This window comes from Neophocaena asiaeorientalis, unplaced genomic scaffold (assembly GCF_003031525.2).
Source record: "Neophocaena asiaeorientalis asiaeorientalis breed wild unplaced genomic scaffold, Neophocaena_asiaeorientalis_V1.1 scaffold111, whole genome shotgun sequence".
In the NCBI taxonomy this organism is placed as follows: domain Eukaryota; kingdom Metazoa; phylum Chordata; class Mammalia; order Artiodactyla; family Phocoenidae; genus Neophocaena; species Neophocaena asiaeorientalis.
The window spans coordinates 661,954-680,879 of NW_020174994.1; the positions used below are offsets into that span (position 1 = coordinate 661,954).

At 38.9% G+C, this 18,926-nt stretch overlaps 1 protein-coding gene across 11 annotated transcripts in view; it reads left to right on the top strand.

The window, feature by feature from the left end:
- The window catches only part of ATP8B4 (ATPase phospholipid transporting 8B4 (putative)), a 287,386-nt gene that overhangs the window by 128,757 nt on the left and 139,703 nt on the right, over positions 1-18,926 (top strand). The window contains exon 1 of one of the 11 annotated variants that reach the window (XM_024761891.1): positions 9,860-9,907. The exons of the other annotated variants lie outside the window; for them this stretch is intronic. The gene's annotated coding sequence lies outside the window, so the exon portion shown is untranslated. Of the gene's footprint in view, positions 1-9,859; positions 9,908-18,926 lie in introns of those variants that run through there. 11 annotated transcript variants of the gene reach the window in all.

An 18,926-nucleotide genomic window follows, 5' to 3' on the forward strand; every position in this document is an offset into this window, starting at 1 on the left:
TATATACCAGATTTTGATGGCATAGTACCAGAAAGAGTATGTAAGGTATGTCATTAATAATTTGTTTTATATTGATTCCATTTTGAAATTATAGTATTTTGTATACATTGGGTTAAGTCAAACATATTATTAAATTTACCTTTTGAAAAACTTGTTTAAATGTGGCTACCAGAAAATTTATTTATTTTTTAACATCTTTATTGGAGTATAATTGCTTTACAGTGGTGTGTTACTTTCTACTGTATAACAAAGTGAATCAGCTCTACATATACATACATCCCTATATATCCTCCCTCTTGTGTCTCCCTCCCACCTTCCCTATCCCACCCCTCTAGGTGGTCACAAAGCACCGAGCTGATCTCCCTGTGCTATGCGGCTGCTTCCCACTAGCTATCTATTTTACATTTAAGATTACCGTTTTGGTCGACATGTGTGGCTGACCTTCTATTTCTATTGGATGGCACTGCTTTTAGTTACAGGTGAGAGAATTGAGCCGAGAAGAAAATGAGCTCTATGCGATAAGCCTGGCCTCTGGATTCTCAGTTCAGGATTCTCTGTTTGATCTTGCTGGCTGTTGGCATAGTGGCTTTTGTCACTATGAACAAATAAAGTCAGCGTTACTTTTTCTTAGTAGTTTTTACTTCCCTAACATCTTCTGAACTTACACTTGTGCCTTAGAACAATCTGAGCTCAGATGCTCTGGTGCAGTCGTCCCTCTTTCAGGCGGGATGTTTTCCCGCCTTCTCTGGATTTCAAACTGCTCTTGCCCATCAGCTTTTTGTGTAACAAATTCCACTTTATACTTTCCTGAGCTTTGGTACACTTGGCTTAAATCTCCCAGACTCTTTCACAGAACTCTTCCCATCAATCTTCTTCAATCATTTCTCATTTGGAAACTGTGAGTATTTATAGGGAGAGACAAGGGCTTTCTTTACTGCAGAATATTGTCTGTACTCTTCAAGTCTGGTACTCCTAGATGCTGCATAATTATGCAAACAAATATATTATTTCAGTAGGTGCAAATTTTCTCTCTGTTTAATCAACTTTTCTGGTTTAAGTGATAACTCCCACTGGATATTAGTATAGAAAATTTCGTTTCATTTTTTTTCTTTAGTATGTAGGGTTTTTTTCCATTATAAAAGTAGCATATGTTCATTAAGAGAAATTTGGAAAGTAGGAAAAAGTAGAAGGAAGAAAATAACATTCATGCTTCCATTATCCAAAAGTAATTATTACTATTTTCTTACATTTCCTTTCTGTCTTTTTTTCTATGCCAAGATTTCTAATAATTGTGTGTATATGTTTTTATCCTTCTCTTTTTACTTTTTGTTTTTTGGCTGCACCACACGGCTCGTGGGATCTTAGTTCCCTGACCAGGGGTCAAGCCCCGGGCCCTCAGCAGTGAAAGCACCAAGTCTTAACCATTGGACCGCCGGGGAATTCCCGCCTTCCATTTTTACTTCACATCATATCATTACCGTTTTACAAACCTTTTTCTATTGTCTTTATATACCTAATTTTTAAGGGCTGCATTTTTAAGGGCTGCATTCCTTTGAGTTCATGTCTTATAATTCACATAACCATTTCCCTATTGCTTGATATTTAGTCTAAATTTTAATTTTAAAGTATAGTTTCTTCATCTTTCTACATTGATAGTTACCCTTTTCCATAAGACTGGGTTTTTGTGATATATTTACAAACTCCACTGAGAATGATTACATTGAACCTGTTATTTCCTATATTAAGTAATTGGAACTTGAAGCATTATTGCTCAGTCTACTGATAGCAACTTTTATCAGAAGGTTTAAGAGTGAGCAGGAACAGGTTGGGCATATTGACTAAAGCATGAAAGGTTTCACTTCCGTCACACATGGGAGTTTCCAGAGACAAGGGTTTCATGTCAGACCACCAACCAGCAAGTTTCAAGTTTATCTTTTCTTAATCATAGCACAATATGAAAAAAACCCCAAAATGTTCTGCTTTAAAAAATATATTAGTGACACATGTAAATCCCCAAACATCAATAATTTGAAACAGTTTGACTATAAGTTTTATACTGCAATTACTAGCGATATTGCACTCATCTGTAAAGTATCTGCATCAGTTTTGGTTTGCAGAATTCCCTGAGTAAATTTGGGCAGAGATTCAGAAGTGTGGCTAGCAGATCCTTTCAGGCAGCTCTGAAGGAACTCTTCCCATCTTCTTTGTCCTCCCAGATTAGAGGTATGTAGACCTGTGCTCAAAAGCTCTATCATTTGCTGTTGAATTCTTGGCAATAACTTACTCAGGAGAGGAGTAATTCATGGATGTTATCCCCCTGTATTGGATTTGATCCCAAATGTTGGTCTTGGGTAACAGTGGCTTATTATTCTTATTAAAGATGCTCTTTTTGTCCTTGAGCTCCCTCAACAAAAAAATGCCCAAGGTCATTGAACTTAATGAATCTGCAGCTGACACGTATTTAGTGTGTCTGTGTGCTTCTTGTAAGTGGGGGAGTGGGAACGTGCAAGGTTCTGGAATTCTATTGATTACATGGGAGAACAGATGAACCCTGCTTTGAGTTATTTCATCTTCATCAGGGCCTGTGGACTTGCAGGGGGAGTGGAGACTTCTGTGGTTAAACACAAGGCAGAGCACCAACTCAATTTTTTTTTTTTACCTCCAGCCCATGTAAATAATTTATGTTATGATGGTACCATTGGGTCTAGGGGACAGCTATTCAGGGTCTATATGAAGAAATCTGCATATTTGAAAGGAAAATTTGAGGTTAAAAATATTGATTCTTCTTTTTTTAAACAGTGTTAATAAAACACACTATTATGGGCTTAAATGACAATGAATTCAAAGGTAAACTAATGGGAGTAGCCTCAGTACTTTTTGGACTCAGTGCAAATGGTTTAAAATTGATTTAATTTTTAGCTCACAGTGCTAACTCAGAGTAAAAGTGTTTCAAAAATAGTTTCACCCCAATAAATTAATTTCAGTGTCTTAAGTCTTGGACTGATCATTTCTTGGGCCATTCTGCATGTCAGCTTTGCAAATGGAAGCGTCCATTTGCCAATGCGCTGGTTTCTGTATGTGAGCCGTGACATTGCTGTAGTTCTTATAAGTGATTTTCCATTGTAATCAATTATTACATTGCATGAATACAATTTTTTGTGTTGAATTTCTAAATGGTGACTATTTCCCCAAATGAGGTGCATCTTGAAATAACAGGAAATTATAGTACTTTCAAAACTCTGCACATGGGTTTTTTTTCAGTGGCATCTCCTAATTTCTTTTTAAAGTTTATATAACCCAGATGTTAGTGGCTCTCTTTTTCTCCTCTTAAAGCTCCCTTGAAGAACCCCCCAGGTGAAAGCATTAGGGAGCAAGATAGAGTTGAATGAAGACTTTGTGGGGGATATAAATGAGGAAGTTTATTTCACAAACTCCATAGCAAACAATATGAAATCCCATTTTGACATTTTTCTTCCCCAAAGTTCTCTTTCTCTGCTGCTGGCCTTTATCATCTCTCCTTTCCCCATTCAGTGCTCAGTACAGCTGTCTTCAGTCTCCTCTCAGTATCTGGGGCCCCTCATATTTGTCTCCTTTTTTTAATCAGAGTAGTTTGGTTCTGCCTTGGCTGTGAACTCAAACCCATGCAGCTGCTCACCAAAATAGCAGGCTTCTCTGGAGCTAGGACCCACTTATCTGAGATGACAGTGGAAGTTAAAAATACACCACATTCTATGTAACATTTAAAACTTGATTCTTTCTTTCAAAAATAGGTTTATGTATCTCTTCTCTGTTGTCATAGGGAGAGGTCTAGAATTTCTTTTGAAAAAACAAACCTAAACCTAAACCACGGAGGCCTTGGAGATTTTAGAACATTAACTTTAATAATGTAAAACCTTCTTAAGATCGTAAAATCTGAAAGCTGAAAGAGATCATAATATTATACTGAGTAAATTTGGTTTCAGTCAGAGCCCAGTGGTTGTCTATACCAAACCAAACAAATGTTTTGACAGCATTTGTCAATTAACTACTTACTGCTGATGAATTGTATACACATTTCTACTACAAGGGCATTTTGCTTCAGATCTCCTGAGATAATCTCAATGGCTTCATTCCTCCCATGCATCTAATTAATTAATTAATTTATTTTTAACATCTTTATTGGAGTATAATTGCTTTACAAAGGTGTGTTAGTTTCTGCTGTATAACAAAGTGAATCAGCTATACATATACATATATCCCTATATCTCCTCCCTCTTGTGTCTTCCTCCCACCCTCCCTATCCCATCCCTCTTAGGTGGTCACAAAGCACCGAGCTGATCTCCCTGTGATATGCAGCTGCTTCCCACTAGCCATCTGTTTTACATTTGGTAGTGTATATGTGTCCATGCCACTCTCTCACTTCTTCCCAGCTTACCCTTCCCACTCCCAGTGTCCTCAATTCCATAGTCCATTCTCTACGTCTGCATCTTTATTCCTGTCCTGCCCCTAGGTTCTTCAGAACCATTTTTTTTTAGATTCCATATATATGTGTTAGCATATGGTATTTGTTTTTCTCTTTCTGACTTACCTCACTCTGTATGACAGACTCTAGGCCCATCCGCCTCACTACAGATAAGTCAATTTTGTTTCTTTTTATGGCTGAGTAATATTCCATTGTATATATGTGCCACATCTTCTTTATCCATTCATCTGTTGGTGGACACTTAGATTGCTTCCATGTCCTGGCTTTTGTAAATTGATGTGCAATGAACATTGTGGTACATGACTCTTTTTGAATTATGGTTTTCTCAGGGTATATGCCCAGTAGTGGGATTGCTGGGTCATATGGTAGTTCCATTTGTAGTTTTTTAAGGAAACTCCATACTGTTCTCCATAGTGGCTGTATCAATTTACATTCCCACCAACAGTGCAAGAGGGTTCCCTTTTCTCCACACCCTCTCCAGTATTTATTGTTTCTAGATTTTTTGATGATGGCCATTCTGACTGGTATGACGTGATAACTCATTGTAGTTTTGATTAGCATTTCTCTAATGATTAGTGATGTTGAGCATCCTTTCATGTGTTTGTTGGCAATCTGTATATCTTCTTTGGAGAAATGCCTATTTAGGTCTTCTGCCCATTTTTGGATTGGATTTTTTTTTGATATTGAGCTGCATGAGCTGCTTGTATATTTTTGAGATTAATCATTTGTCAGTTGCTTCATTTGCAAATATTTTCTCCCATTCTGAGGGTTGTCTTTTTGTCTTGTTTATGATTTCCTTTGCTGTGCAAAAGTTTTTAAGTTTCATTAGGTCCCGTTTGTTTATTTTTGTTTTTATTTCCCTTTCTCTAGGAGGTGGGTCAAAAAGGATCTTGCTGTGATGTATGTCATAGAGTGTTCTGCCTATGATTTCCTCTAATAGTTTTATAGTGTCTGGCCTTACATTTAGGTCTTTAATACATTTTGAGTTTATTTTTGTGTATGGTGTTATGGACTGTTCTAATGTCATTCTTTTACATGTAGCTGTCCAGTTTCCCCAGCACCAGTTATTGAAGAGGCTGTCTTTTCTCCATTGTATATTCTTGCTTCCTTTATCAAAGATAAGGTGACCATATGTGTGTGGGTTTATCTCTGGGCTTTCTATCCTGTTCCCTTGATCTATATTTCTGTTTGTGCCAGTACCATACTGTCTTGATTACTGTAACTTTGTACTGTAGTCTGAAATCCGGGAGCATGGTTCCTCCAGCTCCGTTTTTCTTTCTCAAGATTGCTGTGGCTATTCGGGGTCTTTTTTGTTTCCATACAAGTTGTGAAATTTTTTGTTCTAGTTCTGTGAAAAATGCCATTGGTAGTTTGATAGGGATTGCATTGAATCTGTAGATTGCTTTGGGTAGTATAGTCATTTTCGCAATGTTAGTTCTTCCAATCCAAGACCAACCCATGCATTTTAGATTGGTATATTATCTGTCTTTTGTGGGTAGAAAATTAAGAAAATTTAAGAGTATAAAGAAAATACAGAAATTTCTCTTGATTCCATTATACAGATCAGAATGAACTACAGTGAACTTGTGAAGGCATTTTATTACTCTCTTTTCTCTCCCATCTTTGTATCTTTGTTTTCTCCTCTTCTTATTACTCTCTACTCCTCCACACAGTATTTATTTAAAAAATAATTGATATTATACTCTACCCTATTGTCGTGGCTTGAATGGTGCCCCCAGCCCCCTAAAAGATAGGTCCACTGGAGCCTGTGTATGTGATCTTATTTGGAAAAAGGGTCTTTGCCTATATCATTAAGTTAAGGATCTTGAGATGAGATCATCCTGGTAATCCAATCACAAGTGTATAAGAGAAGAGCAGGGGAGAAGGTACTTAGACAAAAAGATAATGTGAATGCAGAGGTTGGAGCTATAGAGCCCCAGGTCAAGATGCCTGAGGCTACCAGGAGCTGGGGGAGGGGTGTGGAACAGTTCCTTCTCTAGAGCCTCTAGGGAGAACACCACTCAGCACACAACTTGATTTTGGACTTCCAGCCTGTAGAACTGTAGGAGAATAAAGATTTACTGTTTTAAAACCTAGTTTGTGGTAATCTGTTATAGTGGACTTAGGAAACTAATGCTCACTGGTTTTTAGCTTTTAATCAGAGGTTCTATGTTTGTTCATTTGTTCATTTTTTCACTCAGTAGACATTTATTAAGTGCCTACCATGTGTCAGGAAGAATGCTATGTGCTGGGAGTGCGGAGTTAAATAAAAGGTAATATCTGCCCCCAATAGAATGCAATCATACCTATATTGTACGTAATAGGTTTATCTCTAGAATTGCAGGATACTCTCACATTTCATTGTTTTTACTCACAGGTAAGATGAGTGAGCAAAATGACTCATCTCATTAGGAATGTGCAGCTTTCAAAAATTCTTGTTGGTATGCAGGCTCTGTTGATAAACCAAAGCCAGGTGGTAGAAAACCTTAGTAGGATTTTGGAGCCTGGGTGGAAATGGTGCCTTGAAGCTGATTCAGGGGAACATTAAACCACCTTTAAACTTGAGCAGTATTGTCAAAAACTAAGATCTAGTTCCTTATCCCATGTCAGGAACTTAAAAAATTCTCTCTTGAATTTTGACAAGGAATAGAGGTGTAATAATGGAAGAAAAAAAAAGAGTGCAGTGTGAATAGAAAGTAAGAATAATGATCTCTAAATTAGATCTAAAGACTCAGAAGCATCTGGGAAACTTGGAGGCTGTAAGAGTGATATTGTCAGCAACGCATGGAAAGAAAACTCTGGCAGTGCCATTGTGGACTAGTTACTAGAGGTAACTTCCACAAGGAAGAAAGGGAGAGTGTGACTGGGATTGTGATGCTGAACATTGCAGAAGGAATGGACTCTAATGATGGAGAAAGAATAGATTTTGAAGATGTGAAGAAAGTTGATACTATTTTTTAATGGAGAATATATGTGCAATAATGTATACTTTCTCTAAGCTTCAGAAAAGTGAGCATTAATTCAAAATAAGCATCTATTGGTTTTAAATTTGACTAATATCCAGTGTTAAGCCTAGTATGGGGGAGTTCCAGAGGTAAAACAGAAAAATGAAGCATTGAGAAATGAAATTGAGATTAAAAGGGCTTCATGGAGGATAACCCACGAACATCAGCGAAATCGAACGGGCTATGTTGGCAATAGGAGATGTATTTCATTCAGATAATCTAATTTGCTCTGTGTGTCAATCTACACATGCCAGGGCTTCATCAGAGACATGAAGTAGACATTTTACAGGGGACTTGAGAGGGGTGGCAGGGACTCATATTTACTACTCACCCATCTATCATTAAACCTACATTTATGTAACTCTTCTCTGTACCAGCCACTATGCTAGGTACTAGGGATACAGGGATTATTAAGACCCATGTTCCTTCCCTAAAGGAGCCTGGAGTCCAGGGGAAGAGGTGGACCAATAAACAGACGATTATTTTACAGCAGTAGGTGCCATGATAAAATGAAGCATGAGGTGCTCTGGGAGAACACACATGAGAGGACACTAACACAAGTTTTGGGAGGCTAGTAGCAGAGATATCATTATGTCAGAATAACTCATGGAAGAATTGGCTCCCAGCGAAGATCATCCATTGAAGAGCTAATTGAATGGAGGGATGAGAGCATAGGGAGAGCAGGAGAGAATTAGGGAAGAGTACTGGTCGTAAAGGATGACTACCTAGGTTTATTGCACATAGGTTTATTGCATATGGAGGCTAAGAACATGCTGGATGAAAAATACAAATAGATGAGCTAGCATAAATCCATTCTCTCCCTCATCTCTTTCCCATATTTCCAACTATGTACTTTGGTAAAATGTAGTCCCGCTACGACTGCCATTGTCATATATATGCTGCTCATTATAGAACTGCCGGATGGCACAGCAGTGAGGGTATTGGGGAAAGCCCACCAGTCTAGTGTCAGGAAGCTGATGTCTGGTCCCTGCTTTGTCACTAAATTGGCTGTGTGACTAAGGACCAAGGACCTCAATTTTCTCATCTGTAAAACAAGGGAGTTGGATACCATAATCTAAAAGCTTTTTCCAATCAGCAGATTACTTTTAAAAGAAATCTTTATAGAAGTCCAATATATAGAACATATACAAGTATACCAGTATACACAAGTACATATACATATACAAGAGGCCCCAGAGCAGGTGTCCTCAGCTGCCCTCTTACTCGGTGGTGGCCCCTGAGGGGCCAACATGAGCATTACTGGACCATTTAGTGCTTCTAACAGTGAGGTCTGAGGACTGCCTTTACTAGACCTCCTGAATCAAAATCTCTGAGTCTGGGATAGGACTCTATTAGCACCTTATGGGATTCATATGCACATTGAAGTTTGAGTACCATTGGGCCAGATATTTCAAGGTTCCTTCCAGCCCTTAGGTACTGTGACTCTGTGATCCTCTTCACCTTTGTAGTGATAGTGAGGAAGGAGCCTAAGAAGGGAAGTCAGAGGCTCTATAGGATAAAAAGAATTAACACAGAATGGGAGGTTGGAAATGTAAGGGTAGATAACAATGGTAATAAAAACAATAGTAATAAAAAATGATAGTGGAAGAGGAGAGTTAGATACAAGAAAGTTACAGAATGATTTAGGGAAAGAAGAGAGGGACTTAAAAAAGTAGGATCTTCCAACAATGAGGATATTGTATTCCAAATGGGAGAAATTGTAACAGAAAGTGTCAGGAGACAATTCAGAGCACAAGGTTGCCGGAGTTAATGCCCTGACCAGACACTCCCACAAATTCTGCTTGTCTCTATCATAGCACATAATGTCATAAAGGTCTTCTTACCTTTCATTTATTTGTCTATATTATTATACGCCAGGTACTGTGTTAGGTACTAGAAATGCAGTGAACCCCAATAGACATGGTCTCGGCAACCATGAAGATTAGTGTCTAGCGGGGAAGGTAGACTTAATAAAATACAGTAGTCTCCCTTTATCCAAGACCACTCCCCGCAGGTGATACCTGAAATCATGGATAGTACCAAACCCTATATGTGCTATGTTTTTTCCTATACGTACATACTTATGATAAAGTTTATAAATTAGGCACAGTAAGAAAATATCTGAATCGCCAGCATCACTACTCTTGAACTTTGGGACCATTATTAAGTAAAGTAAGACTACTTGAACACAAGCACTGCGATGCCCTGACAATGATCTGATAACCTAGTCAGGTCTTAAGTGACTAAAGGGTGGGATACACTGAGCAAAGAGATGGTTGACGTCCCAGGTGGGATGGAGCAGGACAGCGCAAGATTTCATCATGCTACTCAGAACAGCGCACAATTGAAAACTTACGAATTATTTCTGAAATTTTCCATTTGATGTTTTCAGACTGCGGTTGGCTGCAAGTAACTGAAACTGCAGAGAGTGAAACCGCAGGTAAAGGGGAACCACTGCAGTCACGCTAAGTAGTGTGTAATTACATGCCAAGGCAAGTGCTGCTAAGGAAAAGACTATGATTCTAAAGCAAGGGTTTTTTTGTGTATGTGTGTGGGGGGCAGTAGACAGAGGTAAGAAAGTTTAGAAATGGGTTCTTTGAGGAAGTAGTAAATTTAAGCTGAGAACTTATGACAGCTAGGAGTTAATCAGACAGTGTGTGGGGTGATGGGATGAGAAGGAGAATTACAGACAGAGGAAGCAGCATGGGCAAAGGCCCTGTGGAGGGAAGGAGGATGCGATTATGAGGGACTGAATGGCAGAAGCACAAAGACTGAGAGAAAAGCAGTGTGAGGTGAGGCTGGAAAAGTGGTCAGAGTCAGAGCCTGCAGGGCCTTGGAGACCACATTGAGAGTTTGAGTGTTTTTCCTAAGAACAGAGAGAATACATGGAAGGATTTGCCTTTGGAAAAGCTCACGCCTGCTGCGTGGAGGAAGAGCCAGTGGAAGGGGGCCAGGATAGATGTGGGAGAGGGGGGTTGTCCCGCTGCGCTTGTCTGTCTGTCATGCCATTGTGAGTTACTGGAGACTGAGACAGTCTCTATTTCCGTCACCTGACTGAACAGCATCCTGCATGTAGTTGATGCTCAGTAATTATGTGACAGATGAACCAAATGCATTTAATTAAGCAAATCATTTTGAGGCAAGATCAGAATATCTTTTTAGTATCCTCTATCCTCCTTCTTCCCTGCAACTAATATGAGACAAGAGGAGGTGTCCACATATCGCGTGTTCTGTGAACATCATTGTCTGCTGTCTTTACCACTGGAGGATAATGTCTGCTATAGGGTCATTGGATACCAGACCCATCTTTAATCCCAATGCTCTCTGTTACTTGGAATCTCCCTGATGCCTCTGCACCTTAAGGTGCATGAGACTGTGCCTGACATTTAAAGAGAGGAGTCGCTCCATCTAGGCTTCATTTCTGAATTGGCAGAGCTCAAGGAAGTATTTGAAGCAATGCTTACTGTTTCTTTCTCAGCTGCTCCCAGGTTGTAGCATGTCAGAAAAACACAAATGTGGGAAACCGGGCAGCCCTAGACACTGGGACGGGGGTGCGGAGATGGGCTTCCTTGTGTCTGCAGCAGATGTTTCCCTCCAGCAGGACTTTCTGAATCGCCGGGCTAATGAATCCTGTTAACCCAGCTTGCCTTATCTGGTTACCTTGCCCTGTGCCAGGCGTTTGTGTTCAGGCATATTTTCCCCTTTCACAGTGCTAAATTTAAGGCTTAATTTTCAAATCAAATGTCCATCTGGCTGGCTGCCTGAAAAATCACATGTGGGGAGCTGAGAGACCCAGGCAAGAAACTGCCCTCGCTTCTGGAGAGCAGGTCTGGAAACCATATGAACTGTAAAGAGTTTTAAAATGTAAAAAAGTAAAGCTTTCTGCCAAAAGGGGAGAGCTGAGGTTTTCTTCTTTCTAGACTCGGTTATTAGATATCTGTTGGAAATTACTGACCTCTGCCATATAGTCTGTTTACTGCCTCTATCAGCGGGGCCCGGACCGTCCAGATTTAATCCCCTTGAGGATTTAGCTCTGCCAACACTTGCTTTATTAGAAATAGGTTTTGGGGTGACAGCTATGTAAGTTATTAGGTATATGATTTTAATGGAAATTTGCCTTCTTTCACTTAACATTTCCTTCTGAAACTTGGATGATAGAAATAGGTTAATATTTAAAAAAATAATAGAACCTAATTTTCCAGTAAGAGGAAGAAAAAGAATAAATAGAAAAAGGGACCTGGCTTCCTTTGTTTGCTCCCCCTCAGGTAACTCATATGCTACAACATCACTTGCCATTTTGAGAAATACACTCAGCATTGGTCCTATTTTCTGTGTTGGGCTTTCTCTTTTTCACCTGACACTTCATTATAGAAAGTAGTTCCATAGACTTTTTTTTTTTTTTTTTTTTTTTTCTTTTGGATTTTGCCTTTGGCCTTAATTCTTGTGGGTGCCAGGGCACAGAGATGCTGTCATTCTTTCTTATATATAGACTATCAGTGAGGCCATTTCATTGTGTATTGGTGAATATCTACAGAGTTTTTGTTCTTTTTCTCTTCATTCCAAATTTCGTCCTTTCTCTATATCACTTTTCTCACTCTTCTTCTAGGAGTAAAGAAGACTGGAATTGAGATACAAAGAATAAGAAAACAATACTCAATATAGGCCTTTTAAAGTAGAGAGCATTTTAGAACATTAGATGTCTAAAATGGTAGAAATTATAGCAGAGCTTATGCAAATAAATACAAAATATCCCAGCATAAATACTTAGAATTGGCCTGCAGATTTGTTCATGTTCAGTTTCAAACCTGGTACTGATAATGTCAACCTAATGTAAGTCCTACTCAAATGGTACCTAATTATTGGCCACCATCCCTGGCTTAAAATCTCCCAATTAACCAAGTCAAAAATACAATTCCCAGCAGTGGCTCTTGTGATTAGGAAAGAAATTCAACAGAGAAAAGATGGTTATATACATATTTAGATATATATTAGCAGATTACAGATAAAACCATAAGGCCTGAAACCCCGATAGCTAGAAAGCATAAAGGGCTGTGACAAGCATAGAAGCCATCTTGTCATTGCTCTGAAGCAGAAAAACTTCATCCTGGAGCTGGGTGGAGCACACAGTGTAGAGTATTTTCCACAAAGTAATTCAAAGGGCAACTTTCTGGCAGAAAGTTTTCATCTTTCTAACAAAGGAAACCAGAGTCTACTCTAGACAGATCTATCTATTATCTAGGTGGATCCAGGGATCAGAAAATTCTAGAGACTTTGGGACTTGAGGAATGCCAGAGAGAAATGAAGGGATTGTATTAGAAGGCCTTTACCATCCCTCTTGCCTTTAAAATTTGAGAAATGGAACTACCATTTGATATTCCAACCCTCGACCCAAGCCTTCAGCTGTTCCAGGGACTTCCAGGGCTGTGATCTATGGGGTAGCGGTTGAGGCAGTGCCTGTGTTAGGACCTTCAGCAGAAGCTGGGTTTACCTAGGCCTGCAGGGTCCAGGTAGACTGGATTACTTTGGGAGTTCTAGTTCATGTCCTAGGTTGGGGTAGGGGAGAATGTTACAGTTTCTGCTTACACCCAACCCTACTGGCTTGGATAGGGCTCAACAACAGAGGCAGTCTTGTTGGGGCCACTTGAATTATTGTCCCAGCACTATTAAAACCAGACATATGGCTGTTCTGAGCCAAAGAGGAATGTTTAGGTCTGTCTTAGTTCCCTAAATATTGAATATCTTCAGTGTACCAAAGATGATTAAAATGCCATTGCTAGTTTCATGAATTCTCATTTTGTGGGGAGAGAGATAACCAAGTAGGTAGTTTCAGTGTAATGTGAACAGTGATGGGGGTTTTCATGGGCTGATATGGAAGTACTGAAGAGGGGGTACTTAGCCCAGTCTAGGGGTCAGAAGAGGCTTTCTGGAAGAGGTGAATCTTTAACTAAAATTAATGAATAAAAAATGTGAAAACACAGAAAAATCAAAAATTCTACTTTTTGGAGAAAAGTATTATCCCTTGTGTTGTATTTTTTTTGTTTTTTGCAAATATGCATATATGTAGCTTTGTATTTTACTTTTGATATAACTCATTTATGTCATTAAAAATTTTGAAAACATTTTTAATAGCTAAATAATAGATGTGCTATAATTGATCATTCCCTTATTATTGGGAAATTAGCTTGTTTCTAATATTTTGTTTTAATAAATAATTCTCAGAGAAACAGTTTTGAATGTAAGTTTCATATATATCTTTGTTTCTTTAGGGTATATTTCTAGGGAATCTAAACTTTGCCTCTTTTAAAGATTCTTAATACATACCGTTAAATTGCTTTCTAGGAAGCTTGTGCCCATTTATCCACCCATTTGAACCAACAAGTGGTTTTACCACAGCACCATTACAACTTTGAGTATTATCTTTTAGAAAATCTAGGCCAACTGCATAAGTTGTGTGGCATAACAGATATCTTGTTGTTTTAAAGATTCATTGTTTTCTAGTGAAGGTGATTATTTTTTCAAGTATTTCTCAATGGTATTATTTCTCGTTTTAGTGACTTGTCTATTTATATTCATTGCCTTTTGTTGGTCTGTAGTATTTTTCGTGCTCTGTTAGAGAATATATTTAAAATTTTGTCTTCTAGTAAATTTTTCCAGTGGGAAACAATGACATCCCTACATGGTGTACAGAGATAGTACTTCAGGGTCTTTGCTAGCATAGTGTGCATGTTGAGTATAGTTCCTCTAAGCAGGACTAAGCCAGTCCATGGCTCACGGGCCCAGCTGCTCTGCGGCATGTGGGATCTTCCCAGACCGCGGCACGAACCCGTGTCCCATGCATCGACAGGCGGACTCTCAACCACTGCGCCACCAGGGAAGCCCTGGGGAGATGATTTTAAATAGGGTGGCCAAACAGGCACGTGAAAAGATGCTCAATATCGCTAATCATCAGAGAAATGCAAATCAAAACCACAATAAGATATCACTTCACAGGCTTCCCTGTTGGCGCAGTGGTTGAGAGTCCTCCTGCCGTGCCCCCGTCTGGGAAGATCCCACATGCCGCGGAGCGGCTAGGCCCGTGAGCCATGGCCGCTGAGCCTGTGTGTCCAGAGCCTGCGCGTCCGGAGCTTGTGCTCCGCAACGGGAGAGGCCACAACAGTGAGAGGCCTGCGTGCCGCAAAAAAAAAAAAAAAAAAAAAAGATATCACCTCCCACCTGTCAGAATGGCTATTATCACAACGAACACAAATAACAAATGTTGGCAAAGATGTGGAGAAAAGGGAACCCTACACTGTTAGGAATATATTGGTGCAGCCACTGTGGAAAACAGTATGGGGATTGCTCAAAAAACTAAAAATAGAACTACCATGTGACCCAGCAATTCCACTCCTGGGTATATGTCCAAAAAAACCAAAAACACTTGTTTGAAAAGATACAGGCACCCCAATGTTCATAGCAGTGCTATTTACAGTTACCAAGATATGGAAGCAACCTAAATGTCCATCAAGAGATGAATGGATAAAGAAGATGTGGGAGATATATATATGATGGAATACTCAGACATAAAAAAAGAATGAAATTTTGCCATTGCAGCAACATGGTTGGGCTTGGAGGGCATTATACTAAGCGAATTAGGTCAGAAGGAGAAATAAAAATACTGTATGATATCACTTATATGTGGAATCTAAAAAATGCAACAAACTAGTGAATAAAACAAAAAAGAAGTGGACTAACAGATATAAAGAAAAAACTAGTGGTTACCAGTGGGGAGAGGGGAAGGGGGGCAATAAAGGGACAGGGGATTTAAAAAAGGGGTTATTATGGGATTATATGAAATCATGTGGGTGGAACTTTTGAAAATTGTAAAGCACTATAGAATTTAAAGAATCTTTCATTCAATTAAAAAAATAAAAGTGATCCTTCAAATCTGAAAACAAACAAATAAATAAGGTGACCAAAGAAGGTCCCTTAAGAAGATAAAGTTTGAGCTGAAAGGGAGCTAGCCATGCCAAGATCTTGGGTAAAAACAATAAGTATAAAGGCCCCAAAGTGGCAATGAACTCAACAGTAAAATGTCTACTGTGGTTAGGGTATTGTGATAAAGGGGAGTTCTGAGGGGTTGGCAAGAGCCAATTCTTATAGATCATGGTGGGAGATTCCAATTTTATACTAAATGTAATGTGAAGCTGGTTTTAAGCAGGAGAATTACATGGTGTGACCAAAAGATTTCTCTGGCTGGTGTGTGGACAGTAGACAGCAAAGAAGGGCAAGAGCAGAATGGGGATGACAAATTATGAGTTTTCTACTGTTGCCCAGGTGACATGGTGGTAGTAGTGCAGAAGATACAAAGTAGGAATATTTCTTATTATGGATTGTCAAGCACATGAAAATAGAACAGTACAATGAACTCTTTTTTATGTATTACCCAGCTGAAGACACCATCAACTTTCTGCTATTTTTGTATCTATTCTCAATTTTTATTTTCTCGGGTATTTTAAAAGTAAATCCTATATGTCATACTACACTATCAGTAAGCACCACTATAGCATTTCTCTTGAACAGATAAAGACATAATATATTTAACCATAATACCATTACTACACCCAATGAAGTAGCAGTACTCCCTTAACATTATCTAATACCCACAGATTGAGATGAATTTTGAAGGTAGAGCCAATAAGAGTGCTGCCATGTTGGAAGTGTATGAAGAGAGAAATTAGGAGGAGTGGTTCTTGGCCGAGGTTCCAAGATGGGGAAAACTGGGAAAGGAGCGTGTTATTGTGGTGTTGACTTTTTTTGACTGGACTGGGAAACCAGAGTTCTATTGAGATATTAACCATTCTGTAGAGATGTAGAATGGGCAGCTGAAGCTTAGGGGAGAAGTCTGATCTGAAGATATATTTGAAAGTCATCTAGCCACCTGGGGTGAGAGTCCAGACTGTGGCACTCCAAGGTTTGAAGATGTGAAGAAAAGAAGAGGCTGGCTAAGGGTTTAAGAAGGAGTGACTAATGAAGTAAGAAGAAAACCAAGGGAATGCGGTACTCTGGATTTAAAGAAAAGAAGGTGTTTGAAGTAGGAGGGGGTGGTTAACTGTGCTGGGTATAGTGAAGACTGAGAACTGATTCTTGGATTTGACACCATGAAGAGGGATTGCAGTTGGAGGGATGGAGACAAAATCCTAATTGGAGAAAGCAGGGGTAATCTTGAAGTGGAGATACTAAATATAGATAGCTCTTTTGAAGACTTAAAAATTGGAACGTACCATCCTTACAATGAGATACTTAATAATAAGTAGTCACAATACTTTAAGGTATATGTTATTTTATGGTTTACAAAATTCTTCATAAACTTCTGTACAATTCACAGGTGTCATCATAGATACATGTTTAAATGTCAGGTGGGTTTATTCCATTTTAAAAGCTTAGTATTATGAATAAATAAGCATTCTGAGGGGCTGGTATGAGCCAATTAATGTAGATCATAGTGGGGAATTCCAGTTTTGGTCAACTTCTTGCCCAAGTGACATGGTTGGTTGGTAGTAGACTTAGGCTCAAGTCTAGGTCTTCTGCTTCTCATGACACAGACTCTTTCTACTATGTTACATCATGCCTTTCATAAACTTAAGGTCAAGATTCTCCTCTTTAAGAATGTAAGGATTAAAAAAAATTGATTCCTACTTCTGGTCCATTCTGAATAGTATTCTGTTTCTGCAAGTATCAAGATTCTCCCTACAATGTCATCCTCAAAGGACAGAATCTTTTTTTTTTTAATATCTTTATTGGAGTATAATTGCTTTACAACGTTGTGTTAGTTTTTGCTGTACAACAAAGCAAATCAGCTGTATGCATACGTATATCCCCATATCCCCTCCCTCTTGAGCCTTCCTCTCACCCTCCCTATCCCACACCTCTAGGTCGTCACAAAGCACCGAGCTGATCTCCCAGGACAGAATCTTTACTTTAAAATTTCTTAGTTTTTGTTTAAACAATCCATTAGAATTTGTCATTCATGAATTTCAAACATTACTTTGAACTTTGTTTCTCCTCATAATGAAAGTGTCTAGGGTACAAAACTGATGGCCCAGTGAATGGAATTATTCTAGTAATTGCAAGCAATAAGATTTATCTTGGTCCTGAGAGAAATGTGAATGACATAATGGCTGAAGACTCAGAAAGCAGAGATATTTTACTCATGACCACAAGTAAATCCTGATTGAAATCTGTTGGCGTGATGTTAAGTCATGATTCTTAGAAGCTAAGTCTAGAGGGACCAGAGTAATACAGTCCAGGCATATAGTTTTCTGATGAGCTCACAGTATAAGGGGACAAAGCTGGGAATATCTTGAGGAATGAAAGTTAATATATCCTTTACTAGACAATTTCTCTGGTCTGGTCTGTCAATTTTCTCACTGGGCTTTTGATGACAGCTTTATGGCAAACAATCTAACACTGAGATCATTCTCTTGAAGTACAGGTACTCCTCACTGCTGAGTGGAAGAATGTCCACATGCTCTAGGTATTAGAAAGCAAAAATGATTTAATTAGGTTTATTTAAGAGCCAGATTTATATCCCACTAGCCTCTAGGTTTTTGGAAACCACGGTCTGTATCTAATTCTACTTGTAGCTTCAACACTCAGCTCAATGCCTGGCTCAGAATGTTCATTTTGTATGTATGAAGCAGTCTTTTTTTTTTTTTTTTTTTGGTTGCACTATGCAGCATGTGGGATCTTAGTTCCCTCACCAGGGATCGAAACTGTACCTCCTACATTGGAAGCACAGAGTCTTAACCACTGGACTGCCAGGGGAGTCCCCTATGGAGCAGTCTTGAACTCACTAAATGAAGGGTGATGGTACCTCACGTGCCAGTGGATGATGATCTAATGAAGAATTCTCCCTACGTGCTATCTTATTTCTGAGGAACTCAAAGTGATAAGGAACTCAAAGAACCTACTTTAAAGTAACATTTTCTTAAAAATTGTTTAGGATTTAATGTGACTGCAAACCTAGTAAGAAAATTAACTCCCAATTTTCCAGTGATATCCTCAGCTGTGTTTTGTGCTGCAGAGTCAGGAATGCTATTTCCAGAGATGCTAGGTGTTCTGACCAGAATGAAACAAATCACACCCCCAAGAGACACCACCTAGAGACACCTTAGCTCTGTCTGTGTCTGTATGGCACGTATTATTACTTGGCATATTAAGCAACTATTTTTTTCTGGTTTAACATATGTTTGCTTCTCTCTTAATTTGGCTCTGTGAAGGAAAAATGATTAAGAACATCATTAGAGGCAATGGGAAAACATAATACAGGCCTTCTGTCCTGGAACCAAAATTCTCGGGTTTTATTTTCCTCCAATGGAACTGTCTTTTTGAAAGTATTATTCAGAAATAGAGGTTGTCATTTAATACGAGCTAGATAAGAGCATATTCTCTGATTTCTCAAAATAAGGTGTGGCAATTTA